The sequence below is a fragment of the Episyrphus balteatus genome, chromosome 1, assembly GCF_945859705.1.
Source record: "Episyrphus balteatus chromosome 1, idEpiBalt1.1, whole genome shotgun sequence".
NCBI lineage: Eukaryota > Metazoa > Arthropoda > Insecta > Diptera > Syrphidae > Episyrphus > Episyrphus balteatus.
In genome coordinates this window covers 18,605,726-18,624,673 of record NC_079134.1, presented here as the reverse complement: position 1 = coordinate 18,624,673, position 18,948 = coordinate 18,605,726, and the positions used below count along the sequence as shown (strand labels likewise).

The window sequence follows — 18,948 nt, the reverse complement described above, 5'->3', positions numbered from 1 at the left end:
CGGTCAACATAACTAATGGTTTATTTAAGCAAATTCCAGTTTGTGCTTCTGATTTGTATTAAAAAAGGAACATATTATTAAAAAATATAAATTTCGGATTAAACATCAAAAGAATATTTCATTGAAAATTAGTTTTTGAGACTTTTACGTTCTGCATTTCACTTTTTGAGCATTACCTTGCGTTGCCGATAGTGAAATTAGGTGTTCTACATTTTTTCGCTCCTTTCGATTTTCTGATCGATTTCAATTCGCTTTGTTTCTGCTCGTGAACTTTGTATCTTTTTCAATGAATCTCCAATTTTTGGACAAAATATTATCAAAACTTATATTTTTATTGTTTTGTTATGTTTATTTGTTGTTAATTTAATACAAAATACATAAAACACATGAGGCATGAAATATCATGCCTCTGTGTTTGCAACCTCATTCGCTTTACACTTTATCTTTGAAAATTTTTCTTTGAAAATTTGCAATAATATCGCCCATGTTCTGCATTTCACTTACATATTTCATATGTCTCGCAAAATGTGACTTCTTATTTTTTCTTTTAAATTCTGCTTTTTTCCAATAAAGTTGCCAATAAAATTGCATCCATGTTCAAAGTAGCAGTAATTTAACTTTAGAAACAAAATAAAAATGGATGATCCTTCAGTTTTGACATTTTGAAGCATTTTCGAAGTTTTCGAAATCGATCGAAGATCAATTTCACGTAAAATAGAAAAGTGATGCCAGTTCACTTTCGGTCGAATTGCGGAAATATGGGCATTTATACCGAAAAAAGTGATGAGTATAGCTCAAAAACTAGACCCCCCCCCCCCCCAAATTTTTTTCTGGATACGCCACTGATGACAGCGATATTATTATGACTCTATAATAATAAATAGTAAATATATAAATGAATTTATGGAAAATGCGTTTTTGCCAGTAACAAAAGTCAAAACGGTACTGATACCTTCGAGCTTTAGATTTTCGAAAATTCAAAAAAAAAAAAAAAAAAAATAAAATTCAAGAAAATTATTGAAAATTTAAATTTGATACTTTAAAGAAATTTCATAAGTAGGGGAGTGGGGCCAAAAGTAACAGGGGTAAGAATTAACAGCTAAAAAAAAACGATGTTCCTTTCATTATTAAGAAAAGCGTAAAGGAGAAAAATGCTCAATTTTTCCATATCTACCGGCACATTTTCTTCAGTTGAAGATAAGATGACAGGGTGAGAAGTTATATTAGTGGTGCCCAAAAAAAGCATGTTTGTAACTTTTTTTTTAATTTTATTTTTGGTCTACCTTTTAACCCGAAAAAGATAGGGTGCTAAATGTTTTTTTGTTATATGCATTTGTGTTTTGGCTCTAATTGCGTGTATATGTTATGTCTATATCAGTTTTTATTTAAATTGATTTTGTGTGAAAAATTTAATGCTGGGGCTAGTTGTAACATTTTTCCGGGGCGAGTTGTAACATAAAAAAACCTACCTATAGATCTGTTCACTTAGGTATTTATGTTTGCATAAACTGTGACTCAGATTATTATTAATTTTAATTTGTATTCATTCGACTTTATTTTACTTTTTACACGTGAATTGTGATTTTTCGTTTATTTTGTTATTATTTATTTTGCTTTAAAACAAATGCTGTTTGTTATCAACTAATGCAAACTAATTTTTTTAATAAGTACCAGAGTTCAATTCAAACCCTGCTCGGTTTGGAGCATATTTATTAAACTTTGTGGGAAGAAATTTACTTTAACGTTCAACGTAACGATTTTTTTACACTTACCCCACCTACATAAAAATGTTTTACCTAGTATAACCAACAACCTTGGATATGAATGCTTGTAAATGAATTTGTATTGATTTTGGAATTGCAAACACATTTTGAACCAACACTTGAATTTTTAAAACAATTTATGAATTCAATTATAATTTTAATTTAAGACTTTAGTCAAATTTTCTCCGAAATCTTGGATTTAATCCCTTTTTTCAAATCTGCACCAACATTTCATAACTGAGGTTTGTTTTTACTATTACTAATTCAAATAAATAAATATAAACAATTAAAGGTATTTTTTTCTTATTTTAAGTTCTTGGTACAACCTACCCCGGTATGTGTTACACTTTGCCCAGTATGTGGGGTAGGTTGAAACAACACGATTTTTTTTTTTTTTTAAGTTTTATTTTTCAACATTACCGTTAGGTTTTGAAAAAAATTTGTGATGGATCTTGCACCTAAAATGTGGTTCTTTTATTTAAAAAAGGTTGGGTTGACTTATTTTCAAATTTGTAGGAGTACCATCGGTTTTATTAAGAAGTGTTACATTTGGCCCCCCTCTCCCCTAGTGTAAAAAAAAATTAATTCGTTTTTATACCTAATTAATTAAACACCGTTTTAAATGATCTTTTACAAAAAACCAAGTATGCCATTTTATTTATTGTATAAAAAGATATTTTTAGAAAAAAATTTGAAAATCGTTATAGCCGTTTTTTAAAAAAATAGTTTTTTATATATATAAAAATGTTCTTACATTTCTCAAAAAAAAAAGTTGGTATGCTATTTTGAAGAAATAATTAATTTACACATAAAAACGTAATATCAAAATTTTTCACCAACCCGTTTTCAAAAGATTGATTTTTCGAACAAAAATTTTAAAATATTTTTTTAAATCCAAAAATGTGTTTTATGAAAATTTTCTTAAATTTAAATATTACTTTTACTTAAACGCTTTTGTATAAAAAATTTCATTAAAATGGGGTACAAGACTTGTACGAGATATTTAGAAACCAAAAAAAAACTGTTCTATGGCAGGCACCGTTAATAACGGTACAAAAAAAATTGGCTCTTACATATGTATAAAACTACACACAAATTTTTTAATTAAAATCGTTAGAGACGTTTTCGAAAAAAAATTGCTTTTCTATTTCCGTTATATGACACGTAGGTACCGTTACTTTTTGGTCCTAAGAAAAATTTCAATTTGTCCTCTAGTGAATCACTCAAAACTGTCAACTACCAATTTTGAAGAAAATCGTTCTATTATTTTAGGCGCTAGCTCGGGGTACACACAGACAGACAGACAGACAGAATTGCCGGACCCACTTTTTTGGCATTCTCCATCATCGTAATGTCATGTCTGATTGTTATTTCGAGTTAAATTTTTTTTCCGAATCCTAAACTTGCCTTATAGTACCTATATCGCAAGTAAAAAAGTTTAAATAAAATTAGTATGAGATTAAAAACGGAATATAAATGAACACAAAAAAATATTCCGAAAGATTCGGTAGATTCTTTTAACCCTTTCGGACCCAGCGTTACTCTCATGTAACATTTTTTTAAAAATTCGTAAGAAATAATAAATCAAACAATTTTTTAAGTTACGATGGCTTAATTGAAAGATAATAATGCATAATTACTGGATAATTTCAAAAAGTTAGTCAAATATCATACTAATCCAGTCAAATAAGGGTTTAACCTCGGAATGAATGTTAGTAGAAATTTTTTTTGCTCAATATCTTCCTTTTGCCATTCTATAACATATCTCAAAAGTCTAGAAAAATCTCATGTCCGCTTGTCGCGATTTCAACGTCAAATCGCGAAATGGAGATTTTCAAAACTAGCAAAAATAGGCTATGGTATTATATACACATATGATACATGATTTCAAGGTATTTTTTAATGCTTATTCCAAAAAATCTAAAATCAAGACAATCTGACTTCTCTGGAAAAAGTTATACCTGTTTTTCATCTGTCAACTCATATTATTATAACAGTTGCAAACTTACTGCCGAAAAACCCTTAAAAGTTATGGTAGATGAACCAAATTTAACATGAAGATTTTAGAATCCATCATTATTAAAAATCAAAACAATCCATTACAAAAAATATATATACCTACGAAATAATGGTATTTTTTGATGGAGGGGCAAATTTTGGGATATGCACTAAAGAAGATTCTTGTTCATCTTAGGAATAAGTGCTAATAGGCTAATTTTTTCATTTTAATCTTTGTTTGGATATTCTTTAACTACCCTCAAAAATCTAAAAAAATCTCATGTCCGCAAGTCCTAATTTTCTTGGTTTGAAAATAAGGTGCAGATTTTAAAAAATTAATAAGAAAAGTTTAAATATTTATATGTATACCAACATAAGCGACATGATTTAAAGGTATTTTTTAACACTTATTCCAACAAAACTCACAAACAAGTCAACCTGACCATCCCTGAAAAGTAATGCACCTTATTCATGTTGATCTGACACAAATATCTGAAGTGTAGTTTTTCAATTTTTTAAAATCTGCAACTTATCTTCAAACCAAGAAAATTAGGACTTGCGGACATGAGATTTTTTTAGATTTTTGAGGGTAGTTAAAGAATATCCAAACAAAGATTAAAATGAAAAAATTAGCCTATTAGCACTTATTCCTAAGATGAACAAGAATCTTCTTTAGTGCATATCCCAAAATTTGCCCCTCCATCAAAAAATACCATTATTTCGTAGGTATATATATTTTTCGTAATGGATTGTTTTGATTTTTAATAATGATGGATTCTAAAATCTTCATGCAAAATTTGGTTCATCTACCATAACTTTTAGGGTTTTTCGGCAGTAAGTTTGCAACTGTTATTATAATATGAGTTGACAGATGAAAAACAGGTATAACTTTTTCCAGAGAAGTCAGATTGTCTTTATTTTATATTTTTTGGAATCAGCATTAAAAAATGCCTTGAAATCATGTATCATATGTGTATATAATACCATAGCCTATTTTTGCTAATTTTGAAAATCTCCATTTCGCGATTTGACCTTGAAATCGCGACAAGCGGACATGAGATTTTTCTAGACTTTTGAGATATGTTATAGAATGGCAAAAGGAAGTTATTGAGCAAAAAAAATTTCTACTAACATACATTCCGAGATTTACCCCTTTTTTCTCCTTATTTTACTGTATTATACCATTTATTTTGTTTTTATCGAGAAAGGGACTGAGGCCGTGTGTGAATTGCGTTAAATAGTTAAATTCGTGTTAAATTTTTGACACTATTGAGGTGAATAAAAAATGTTCAGCTGTTAAAAATTTATTGGGCTCTGGGACCTGGTTAAATTTGAGTTAAATTTTTTTTGCAGATGGTTTTGTTGTGTTTTTTTTTATTAAAAAGGAGTTTCATGGCAGAAAAAAATTTAAACAATAATCCATACAGCTGAAATTTTTTTTATTAACCTCAATAGTGTCAAAAAATTTACACGGTGTTAACTATTTAACGCAATTCACACACGGCCTTAGTTTGACATTTTTTTTTTTGCAAAAAAATTTTTTTTTTTTTATATAGGTATGGTCATAATTTTGAAAAAAAAAAGATATAAAAAATGTTAATGCAGAAAGTGTTTGGTTTTTTTGCTTAGAAGAAGTAGAATACATTATAGTTTCATAAAAAGTTATTTTCTCAGTTCTTCGACTTTTTTTTGGTGGTCATAAGCAGTGCATGTTATTTACATGTAACATGAGAAAAACACATTAGTTTTGCTATTTATTATTTTGGAAAATAACTTTTTAGTATTCATATTTCTTAGTTGTGATGTTTTTGACCCGATAATACAGAAAAAACATTTTTTAATATTGATTTTCATAGCTTGGGTTCGAAAGGGTTAAAAAAAAAACAAAAATTGAAATTTCCTAATTAGGTAATCATAAAGTTTATTAAAAGGTTTTTGTACTTAAATTTTAATTGAAAAAATATGGTCATTTACAAGAAAGTCATAAATTAAGTATCAGATGGTAAAAAAATTCTAGAAGATTATCATTAAAAACATTGGCAAAAAATAAATTAATTTTTTTCACAATTTTCATGAAAATAATTAAAAGTTTTTAAAGAACATTCTATACATAGGCCTGTATTGTAAATACTAGTGATATATGAAATTAATAAGTATAAACTTGGTTTGATATGCACAAAATGTGGATAAAAAACGTTCATACTTTTAAATTTTTCAAGTAAAAGTATTTACTATTTTTTATGCATATGACCCATAAAATCTTGAATATAAATCTATTCTTTAGAAAAATAGCAAGCTTTTTGATGGTATTTAATTTTTTGTAAACTTTTCATATAAAAATGTTGGCACAATGATTAAAGGAAAAAACATTTTCACTTTTTTGTTTGTCATCAAAAATGTATACTTTTTTTCTTTTACAAATCGTACAGATTAAAAAAAAGTTAATTCATTTATCCAAAATTAGTATTAAGTTCGTTTGATAGTATTTTTGCTATTTGTTAATAAGCGAAATTACATTAATTTTTTTGTTTAAATTTTCTACAAATAAATACAAAATCTGACATACATATGAAACTACATATTTTTTCTTTAATAAAATGCAAATGTTAAAAAAAAAATATAGGTATATTTCCATACAAAACCAAAGAGATAATCCTTCACTCAAAAAAACATATAAATTTCCCTTGTTAAAATAATTCAAAAGGTTTTGTGGTAGGTATACGTATAGGACAACAGTTTTACAACAAATGCCTTTTCCATCCGCTTTCATAAGAATTACCCAGTGTCACTCATTACTCATGTCAACTCAAAAGTCGCATAAAAAAAAACCGAAAAAAAAACAACAAAAATTGTCACCGAAGGATTTATTGTTCTCCAATCAATTTATACGTTTTTATTTTTTTCCTGCAGCATCCCAAGAATAACACCAAAAATGAATAAAATCCCCAAACAAAAAAAAAAGGAAAACTCTACAGGAGGATGAATTAAAAAAAAAAAAAAACACCACTCATCCGCGGTTAACCGCCCAACCGAGTGTTTTTTGTGGCTACGCGATGTTCTGTCAAAAGTGGCATCATTTCTCTTCTCGATGCTGCCCAGGCGGCGCGGCGCGGCGGCGGCGAATATAATATGCGCCAACCAGGATCCTGGACCCTGGATTAAAAATGTCACGCCAAGTGTGTCCGAATGCATTATTATTTCACAACAAAAACCAATGTTTACACAAGCCGACAAGTGCAAGTTTTTGTGGTAAGTGTGTGTGTCAATGGAGAAACAGGAGCATAAGAGGAGGTGTAGCTCTTTACTCATACATAATTAAATTTATATGAAAAACTTCTTCTTTTAACACTGTGCGATCAGACCCAGAGGAGCACCATTTGTCTTCGTTAAAGTGGCTGTTTTCACGCCTGAACGCGTTGCTCAATGGAAATGCAAATTAAATGTTAAACGAAGCATAATCAACATTTTTGTGGCATCAGATAAAAATGCTGCTTGAATTCAACTCGAATTGGAGTCTATACGCGCTCCAAACGTTGCAAGAGAAAGAGACAGAAACCAGAAGGAATGTGAGAAATCTCACAGTCATTCCAGCATTTATCGTTTCATCGTATATTCGTAGCGAGCTGTCTGACGTTTCTTTCGCGCTTTCAATCTCATTCCTTGTGAATTCAATTTTTTTTTTTTTGTTTTTTTTTTTTTAGGAAAAAATAAAGGAAGCAAAGCTTTCTTGGTAACAAATTACCGCTGAGGTTAAACGAACCCATTTCTAATGCATGTTGTCGAAGAGATCTCTGCGTTTCTGCCACTCACTTTGGCGTGTAATCTGCTTTTCATTAAGTTTGTGATGTCGTCCTTGCGACATGAGCTTGACACACAAATGGGAGTATTATTCTCCTGTGAGCTAAATACACCAGCAAAAAAAAAAAGGGAGCAGAGCTCTGGTTTTTAGCGAATTAATCACAAGTGATGGGCAAATGGGAAGGATGAGCTGATGGTGATGGTAGAGCTATGACACACATACACACATTTATAACAACTCAGTATTACGCATCTTTTTGGATATCTAGATTTGCGGCAAGAGAGCTCTAATATATGTTAGCGCGTAGGTAGGTACTCCTACCGCTACACTTTTTTTTTCTGCAACATCTTTGACAAGTGACATTTTTCTTACATTAATCACGTAGCAATGGATTTTGTTGTTTAAAAAAAAAAATTGGATTATATCCTGTCAAAACGTCACCATTTAAGGATTTTTATGTCGTAGATTTTTTATTTTTATTTCGCTTTTGTTTTATTTTTTTAAAGGTATTAAAATTAGAGATGAAGAAAATGAATTGTGAAATTTAAGGTACCACAATGGTAATTCTGTCATTATTGCTACGTTTTTACAAATCAGAATGCCAAATTAATAGAAAATAGAGAATGGATTAGGAATGCAGGTTAGGAATATTTCTTAAATTTACTCTTCAATTATCCTTAAGCTTTAATGAACAAAATGTTGGGAAAAGACTTATCGTCTAAAGTGTATTTCAGTTATGTTCACTTGTAACCACCCGAAATTAAAAAAAAATCAATCAAAATAAATTACAATTCCAACAAAATTAAAAAATGTTTTGTACATTGGGGTTCACGGGGGTGTATACGCACTTTTTTTAATTTTTTTTTTTTAAGCTTTTGAAATTATCAAAGAAGCTAACATAATGAAGGTACATAAAACAAACATTAAAAAAACTAGTCAAATTAAAGTTCATGTAGATAATTAGGATTATTTCCCCGGATCTGATGACTTCTTAAGCCTTTAAAGTTTTATAAAACACAGTGGAGTGGAAGCCATGAAAAACCATTTTTTTTAGTAATTTCAGTGTTGAAATAAATGAGCGATATGCTAATGCATATTACTGTGGAATAATTAAAAAAAAAGAGGTTGTCTGTAAAGCCGGTTTACGGACGATGATTTAACGTGATAACGTCGTCAGAAAACAGGTTGTGTGCTTTTGTTTAAAATGAGTCAATTGAAGAGTTTACTTTTTTCAAACAATCATAATTTACAAGAAAAAGCTAAAAAAAAATACCTTTTTTATTTTCTCATTATATTAATTTTTCATTTAAAAGCTTACAAAAAAATTATGAATTTTAAAATCCAAGTATTTCTTCTTTTATTTTTAAATTTTTATAATGCGCAAAGAGTATAAAAATAATTTATTGAAAACAATCATTTTCATCAAAAAAGCAAGGAAGACATGAATTTTTAACTTCTCACGTCATTAATTCCATTTTTTTCCCTAACAACCTGTAAAAACTTTTATACCATCTGAAAGCTTATTGTCTTCGCTCAAAATATATATATCGATCAGGTCTATACATCTAGAAAAAGAGCTAGAATTTTTTGAACTCGATCAAATTTCATTAAAAAAAGCAAAAAAAACATTTTTTTTGTATGTCCTCAGTCCTCACGCTATTTTATCAATTTTTTTCAATGACAACCTGTAAAAAAAATTATACCATGTGAAAGCTTATTGTTTCACCTTTCACCTTTCATATGACTTCAATCATATTCCTGAGATGCTTACAAGAGGAGTAAGAGTTTTTTAAAGTCAACCATATCGAATTTCCAGACTGAGATTACGGTACTTCCCACACTGGTGGCTGTTCATGATCAACAGATCTCCACTGGTGTTTTGAGGCTTTTCGCAAGTTTTTTTTATTTAACATTGTGAAGCTTGTAGTTAGTGTACTGTTATGTGTGATATACCAAATGAAAAGTAATTGTATCAGGATGCTTATAAAAGTCTATCTACTCTAGATCAAAATTTATAACCTGTTGAATTTGAAAGTCTTATTTTACCGTTATCTCAAAATTGTGTTTACAAAAATGATTGAAATTTTGTACACATATAGTCCTGGTTATGATCTATCATTGCTTTCCATACTTTATTTCTCTAACTGTTGAAGAAAAATAGATAAAAATCAAAAACGATGAAAATCGGTTAAAAACGGTCAAAAAAACTGTTTTTTAAAAACTTGTTTCTTCCGTTATTCACATGTATGCGTATAACCAAGTCCTATATGCTCTATAAATTTTTGCTCTGAAATTTTTTGAACGCTCAAAAAAAATCAAAAACTACCCAAAAATACCCCTAAAAACAAGTCGTTTTTCAAAAATTCATATTTCCAAACGCAGAGTGTTGGAAAAAAATCCGTATCAGACGCCTAATTTTTTTTCCCTCATATTTCACCTGGCATATTTATAATTGTCAAAAAAAATTTCCTTTAACAAAAATCATCATTTTGTCATAGCCCCCAACACGTGTACAACGTGAAAACAAAACGTTATAGCTTAGTTTAAAAATTTTTTAGAATTTTTTCTTAAATTCAGTTATTCTTAAATTAGTCTCATCTATCTATAGCAAAAAAAATGAATTCTCTACAACTTCGCGTTTAGATTTTAGCCTAAGTTTCATCTTTCCGTTTTACCCCTGTTTACCCTATTAAATGAAGGAATTTTTAAAAATTCTTCATTTGGATTAAGCTTTAGGTTATTATCTTTCAAATAAGATATAGAAGATTTTTGTATCTCTAATAGTTTATTTTTAATTTTTAATTGAAATTTTTTGCCGCACTGCGAAAGTGCGAGAGTGTAACGTTAGAAAATGGCGTCACTTTTTTGTAGTGGCTGACATGGTTTATCGATTTATAAGACGTTATCACGTCAAAAACTGCAACAGAAATTTTATCTTAAAAGTGGTAATTAAAACAACAAAATAGAGTTTGAGTTCCATATTCAAAGAACATAGATGCTATGTGAGCCTTAAAATACTTTTATTGGAGGGTCTCCAAAGTAATTAAATCATTCATTTCGAAAATCTTAAGTCCGATAGTTTGAATTTTTTAAAAACCGTTAAGAACTTTTTCATATCTTCGACACAAAGCCAAAACCACGAATCTTTATGCGTCATTTAACTTGTTATTGGTAACTTTATTTACTGCGTCAACTCCAATATTCTATCTGCTGCCTAGCTGCCTAAACTATAATTGCCCGTTGCATGAGTGTTCAAAACTTTGAAACCGTTTGCCTTAAAACTACAATTTAGCAAAAACGTGGTTTTGGCTTTGTGCCCACGATATTGAATCAAAAGAGTCTAAATGGACTTTGTTAGATATGCTCATAATTTAACCTTAAAGAAACTGAAATGAAGAGTTACAGTTTTGATATTCAAATGTTTTAGCAGAGAATAGGGAACGTGGTATAGGTAATATTCATCCAATATTAACTTTTTAACATTTTTCTTATACAAAATTATTGGAACTTACACTTAAAAATCCATTTATTTACAAATCACATGTGTTTACTTTACGTGTAACAACAATTACAGCTACGGCGTGAAACATAATAAAGGGTTTCCTGACAAAACAGTAATTTTTTTTTTTAATTTCTCGAAAACGACAAGACATTTGCAATTATGTACTTGAAAAAGCTCTTGAAACTTGATTTAAGGAAAAATTAGAACATTATCTATTAATTCGTATTGAATTATATTTGGAATTTCTGCACGAGTTTTATAATTAGAACCTATTTTTTTTTTTTTTTTGTACAAAAACCAAAAAGCGGCATGGCACTGTCGTATTTGTATATGGCAAACGTAGCCATATGATATAAGAAATTGGGTTTCAAAAGTGATATGCACTGAACCAAAAAGGTACATGGAATTAATGAATATATTCATTCTATTAATGTATCGTTCATTATTATTTGTCCAATGATCCTGTTCATTAAGATAATGAACGGCCGTTCATTAAAATCAATGAACGTTCATTAATTCTATGAACCATACATAATTTCATTCATAAAATTTCGAACTTGAAATTTCGAACATATTTTAATGAATCGTTCATTAAAACAATGAACAGTGTTCATTGATTTAATGAATACGTTCATAAAAAAAAATAAATGCGTTCATTACATTTATGAACGGATTCATAGAACTAATGAACCGTTCTTAAAAATAAAAATATCCGTTCATAGAATTAATGAACACGTTCATTAAAATAATGAACCGTTCATAAAAATAAAAAAAATCGTGCATAAAATTAATGAATGCGTTCATTAAATTAATGAACGCATTCATTGAATCAATGAACCGTTCATAAAAATAAAAAAAAAACCTGCCTAAAATTAATGAACGCGTTCATAGAATTAATGAACGCATTCATAGAATTAATGAATGCCGTTCATAAAATTAAAGAACGCCGTTCATAAAATTAATGAACGCCTTTCATAAAATTAATGAACGCCGTTCATAAAATTAATGAACGCCGTTCATAAAATTAATGAACGCCGTTCATAGAATTAATGAACGCCGTTCATTAAATTAATGAACGCGTTCATAAAAATAAAAAAACCCGTTCATAAAATTAATGAACGCGTTCGTAAAATCAATGAACACGTTCGTATTAATTTTACGAACGTGTTCATTAATTTAACGAACGCGTTCATTAATTTTATGAACACAGGCCTACGTTCCGTAACTCTTGCACCGTCATAAGTGCTCGAAAAACATTGTGAATTCGAATGAAATCAATTTTTTTGTACAAATTTCATTTTGATTCAAATTGTTTTTCTACAACTTATTTCCATGCAAGCGTTATAGAACGTAGGCACTGTTTTCAATAAATTTAAAAAGTTACATTTCGTATAGTCTTATTTCTTTGTCAAAGAATTTTTAATCTCCTGTCAAGAAATTAAAAAAATCAACTGACAAATAAATTAGTCATGGAAGCTTAGCTTTCTAAATTTATTAGGTCGAGATCTGTGAAAAAGAAAGAAAAATTAATGTGAATCGCCGTTTTCAATTTTTACAAACCTGTACATTCGGTTTTTCATCTCTAATCTTCTCCTTTCTGAAATCTTAAAGGTTAAATTAAAGAAATATTTATATTTACATTAACTCTTTTATTGTTCAAATAAACCAAATGAATGGCAGGAAAAATTTTATTACATTATTTTGTAGATTTATCTTCAGATAAGAAAGTGAAACAAATTATAAAAAGTGAAATTAAGGGAAATTTGAATCAAAATAATATAAGAATTGAAATTTTATGATCTCATTTACCAAAACTAGAGCATTTGTACATACATACATTTTTTATTTGGTGGGTGGGTATTCTCACCCATTTTGTTGAGGAAGGCAATATGGTCTTCTTAAGCTTGAATTGTGTTGCCTATCCAAACGAATGAATACTGCGAGTCCTTGATGGTATGTCGTATAACGTGTTTCCTACCATCTGTGTCTTTTTTTATAACTTTTTGGAAAGGTACAAAGTATCCATGCAGAGCCCAAAGTAATGCCGCATCTTTACAGTCTGAAAAAAAGCCAACCACAGAAATACCAAAATCAGTAAGGCTTTCAACAACAATTTGGTACAATAATTATATATTTATACATAGCTATATTAAAATGTATGATAGTGTATTTTTAAGTATAAATTTATTTTTACTAATCACTTGGAATAGTAAAAAATAATAATTACAAGTTCTACTTAAAAATATTTAAACTAAGCACGAACTTTCAGATGAATCTGCTGTTTTAATTTTGATTAGAACCTGTCGTATATTTTTTTTATTGACACGGTTATCAGTACAGAGAAATTTTCAAAAAAAAAATTTTTCATTGAAAAAAATTCTAAGTCCCAATAGTATGTTAAGTTTTTTTGGCATCGAAAATTTTCTAAGTCCCCAACTAAATTTTTTCATTGAAAAATATTCTAAGTCCCAAAAAAAATTTTCATTGAAAAATATTCAAGTCCCAAAATAAGTTAAGGTTTTTTTGGCATCGAAAAGTCCCCAACAAGATTTTTTGTATTGAAAAATGTTCTAAGTCCCAAAACTAAGTTAAGTTTTTTTGGCATCGAAAAGTCCCCAACAAGATTTTTTGTATTGAAAAATGTTCTAAGTCCCAAAACTAAGTTAAGTTTTTTTGGCATCGAAAATTTTCTAAGTCCCCAACATTGAAAAATATTCTAAGTCCCAAAAAAAAAATTTTCATTAAAAAATATTCTAAGTCCCAAAAAAGATAGGTTTTTTTGGCATCGAAAATTTTCTAAGTCCCCAACTAAATTTTTTCATTGAAAAATATTCTAAGTCCCAAAAAAAATTTTCATTGAAAAATATTCTAAGTCCCAAAATAAGTTAAGGTTTTTTTGGCATCGAAAAGTCCCCAACAATATTTTTTGTATTGAAAAATGTTCTAAGTCCCAAAATAAGTTAAGGTTTTTTTGGCATCGAAAAGTCCCCAACAAGATTTTTTGTATTGAAAAATGTTCTAAGTCCCAAAACTAAGTTAAGTTTTTTTGGCATCGAAAATTTTCTAAGTCCCCAACATTGAAAAATATTCTAAGTCCCAAAAAAAAAATTTTCATTAAAAAATATTCGAAGTCCCAAAAAAGATAGGTTTTTTTGGCATCGAAAATTTTCTAAGTCCCCAACTAAATTTTTTCATTGAAAAATATTCTAAGTCCCAAAAAAAATTTTCATTGAAAAATATTCTAAGTCCCAAAATAAGTTAAGGTTTTTTTGGCATCGAAAAGTCCCCAACAATATTTTTTGTATTGAAAAATGTTCTAAGTCCCAAAATAAGTTAAGGTTTTTTTGGCATCGAAAAGTCCCCAACAAGATTTTTTGTATTGAAAAATGTTCTAAGTCCCAAAACTAAGTTAAGTTTTTTTGGCATCGAAAATTTTCTAAGTCCCCAACATTGAAAAATATTCTAAGTCCCAAAACAAAATTTTTCATTAAAAAATATTCTAAGTCCCAAAATAAGATAGGTTTTTTTGGCATCCCCAACAAAATTTTTTGTATTGAAAAATGTTCTAGGTCCCAAAGTGCCTAAAAGTCCTAAAAGTGCCTAAAAAAGTCATTCTTTTCAAATTTTATTAATACTCTACCGCATACGCTGCTTTCAGAAGAGAAAAATAAACTAAACCGAAGTTCAAATAATTTATTAGGATTTTTTTTAAATATTTTATGAAAAATCATATTGAAAAAGTTAATTTATTCAAGTTTAAAACATCTAAGTCAATTTTTGGCCTGTTTGCGGTAGAGTGTTAATGATAATATGCAAGTTTATTTCAAAATACTAATGAAAATGATTGTAGATGGCAATCCTAGTTTCATTTTTTCTCAATTTAGTATATCAAACTCTATAAACGATAAAAACCAACGCTGAAAAGTGCATAAAAAGTCATTCTATTCAAATTTTATTAATACTCTACAGCACACGCTGCTTTGAGAAGAGAAAAATAAACTAAAAACGAAGTTCAAATAATTTATTATGATTTTTTTAAGATATTTTATGAAAATTCATATTGAAAAAGTTTATTTATTCAAGTTTAAAACATCTAAATCAACTTTTGGCCTGTTTGCGGAAGAGTGTTAATGATAATATGCAAGTTGATTTCGAAATGCTAATGAAAATGATTGTAGATGGCAATCCTAGTTTCATTTTTTTTTTCAATTTAGTATATCAAACTCTATAAATGATCAAAACCAACGCTTAAAAGTGGCTAAAAAAGTCATTCTATTCGAATTTTATTGATACTCTACCGCATACGCTGCTTTCAGAAAAGAAAAATAAGCTAAAAACGAAGTTCAAATAATTTTTTAGGATTTTTTTTTAAATATTTTATGAAAAATCATATTGAAAAAGTTAATTTATTCAAGTTTAGAATATCTAAATCATTTTTTGGCCTGTTTGCGGTAGAGTGTTAATGATAATATGCAAGTTTATTTCAAAATACTAATGAAAATGATTGTAGATGGCAATCCTAGTTTCATTTTTTCTCAATTTATTATATCAAACTCTATAAACGATAAAAACCAACGCTTAAAAGTGGCTAAAAAAGTCATTCTATTCAAATTTTATTGATACTTTACCGCATACGCTGCTATCAGAAGAGGAAAATAAACTAAAAACGAAGTTCAAATAATTTATTATGATTTTTTTAAGATATTTTATGAAAATTCATATTAAAAAATTAATTTATTCAAGTTTAAAACTTCTAAGTCAATTTTTGGCCTGTTTGCGGTAGAGTGTTAATGATAATATGCAAGTTTATTTCAAAATACTAATGAAAATGATTGTAGATGGCAATCCTAGTTTAATTTTTTCTCAATTTAGGATATCAAACTCTATAAATGATCAAAACCAACGCTTAAAAGTGGCTAAAAAAGTCATTCTATTCAAATTTTATTGATACTCTACCGCATACGCTGCTTTCAGAAAAGAAAAATAAGCTAAAAACGAAGTTCAAATAATTTTTTAGGATTTTTTTTTAAATATTTTATGAAAAATCATATTGAAAAAGTTAATTTTATTCAAGTTTAGAATATCTAAATCAATTTTTGGCCTGTTTGCGGTAGAGTGTTAATGATTATAATGCAATCAAATTTTAAAATATTAATAAAAATGATTCTAGGCAGTAATTGTAGTTCTATTTCTTTGAAATGAACAGCAAGTTTGTTTTAAGTTTATACAAATTTTGAGAATGTCGTTTAACCCTTTGCTTCCTAGTGGTTTCAGCATGAAACCACGTATTAATTACTTTGTTAGTTTTTTTTTAATAAAAAATGGACTTCTCCTTTTGTACTCTCAGCTCAAAACATTCCTTATACAATGTTATTACTAGTACAATCATTATTTTTTCATATTAGTGTGTAATTAGAAAATATCAAAACTTTTTTTCAAGATATTTGTATTTTTTTCCGGGAGCAAAGGGTTAAATACATTCTTCTGGGAAGGTATCGATATATATATAATATAAATCATAAAAAGTAGGTACATACCAGGAATTATTTTAGCAAGATTGGTGGCGGCTGGCGGGAGCAACGTGGTGGCTGGATAGAACGTGGTGTGGCAAATGACGACGACAGCGGAGGCAGACAATAATGTGGCGGATGTGGCGGCAGCGTGGTGGTGGCAACGTGATGGCACTACATATAAATATATTAATACATACGTATATATTTATAAGATAAAATGATCAATAAAAATTATAAAAAAGTAGATACATACCAGGAATTATTTTAGCGTGATGATGGTGGTGGCTGGCGGGAACAACGTGGTGGCTGGAAGGAACGTGGTGTGGCAAATGACGACAACGACACCGGAGGCAGACAATATGTGGCGGCAGCGTGGTGGTGGCAACGTGGTGTAAGAAGAGCACTAAATATATATAAATATATTAATACAATTATAACACATTTTAGGGATGAAAACACTTACCTTAAATTTTTGATGCATGAAACGACGTGATGGCAGCAGGCGACGGGCGGGCGGCGGCAAATGGGAAATCGAACAAATCTCCTATATATATGATAAAAAACAAATTATTTAACAAAATAAATGTGTCCTTTTAATAAATAAATGCTTTTAAATAATAAATACTACGTAATCTAATGAAATACTTACTTTTTATTTTTGCTTCAGCTCTCCGCTGAATAGCTCCTCTTATCGATCAGACATTCACACTGTAACTGAATGGCTTGGGTTGGCTTGGGGACGCCGGCTACATCATTTAACGAAAGAAATTCTTTCGTTCTACGTATCAACAAGTAGTGTTCCCACTTTATTTTACGCGTTCTTTAAAATTTAAGTGTGAACTATGTGCAAAGAGCACAGTTAATACACAAAAGGTAATATCTTGTAAATATATGTTTTCAAAAATCGAATATCATAGATATTGTAAGAATATTGACAATCACAGTAAAAAAAAATAACTTAAAATTTTCTTTCATGTTGAAAGCACAAACAGATGAAACGACACCAAAAAATAAGTACTAAAGGGGTTTTCACATTCAACAACATTTACATCTCCTTGTGTCGTTAACTACTGTTCACATTGATACGAACGGTTGTTCAACCGAGATAAATGTTTGTGTGAGCAAGAAAACTTTGAAAATGAGAACAAAACACAAAACTACTCAATATGTACAAACACAAAAAAATACACAAGGTAATAAGCCCCGTCTTATTTGATTCCCCAACTCGGTTAAAAAAAAAGAGTGTGTGTACTTATGTACACGCGACTGAAGTTATACTTCTCATTCAGTATATGTAAATAATTTCATTTGATATTTTTAATTTCTATTATTAAATTAATTAATCCACACATCGTTTTTTTACATTTTTATCAAGTGAACAATAAATTAATTCTTTCATCCTCCTTGCGTCCATGTAGTTTTCAATTTATTCTGTGAAATTTACACATGTTGTGCGGTTCAGAACGTACGGTATACGCTTAACGAAAGTAAATGAATTGCGCATAAAATGTGCGGTATGGTAATTTTATGAGAATTGTGTGTGCTTCAGCACTAGTAGTAGCAATATGAAACTTGCAGGGTTGCTACAAAGCTCAAAAGTGAGCTGAGCTCAGCTCACAGCTCAGCTCAGCTCAGCTGGAGCTATGTACCATAGCTCCAGCTCATTTGAGCTGAGCTGAAAGTGAGCTGAGCTGATGGTTGAGCTGAGCTGTTAGGTGAGCTGAACTGTCGGTGAGCTGAGCTGAGCTGTGATGGGTTAGAGGATACATTGATTTTTATTTGGAAAGTATAATGAAATTTTAAGATATTTTAAACTTTTATAAAACACCATAGCTTAAGATGTTTGGTTCTAGTTATTAATGGAATTATTTTAACACATGGATATTTTTATAAATAAAACAGATAATTTTTCGTTTTCTTTTTTTTTATTTTTTTTTAATAATAAATGTAGGTTAGAGTCCCCGCTACCTTTTGGCATCAAAAATTTTATTTTCATTTTCTTCAAAATTCCGCGATATAGGCGTTGGAACGCTTTGATCTAGAGACAGGGGAGTGGTGCCATATGAAAGCTTATATTATCAGCTACCCGATAGTGGTGTAATCCGGTTTTTCGATTTTTTTCAAAATTCCGAGAAAATCGCGTTTGAAAGTTGGGGTAAAATTTTTTTTCCAAAAATCCCCGAATCTTTGAACGCTCCTGGAAGCTAAGCCGCTTGAGAGCAATTTTCGGGAGTGATGTCAAATGATAGCTTGTGTCATGGGCCTACGCTTTGCACATTGTCAAATTTTTTAAAAATCGCCTTCCATGTTAAACCGCCACATCATGCCTATTTTTTCAGAATCGTGCCTATTTTTTTTTTTACTTTTAAGTTC

At 29.4% G+C, this 18,948-nt stretch overlaps 1 long non-coding RNA gene across 1 annotated transcript; it reads right to left on the bottom strand.

Annotated features, from left to right (window-relative positions):
- Positions 1–12,492: 12,492 nt before the first annotated feature.
- On the bottom strand, positions 12,493–17,334 carry LOC129907899 (uncharacterized). The gene is made up of 5 exons (XR_008771196.1): positions 17,225–17,334; positions 17,039–17,119; positions 16,829–16,978; positions 16,600–16,746; positions 12,493–13,121 (listed from the first exon to the last, which is right to left on the bottom strand). It is a non-coding gene; the product is annotated as an uncharacterized LOC129907899 (long non-coding RNA).
- Positions 17,335–18,948: the final 1,614 nt, after the last annotated feature.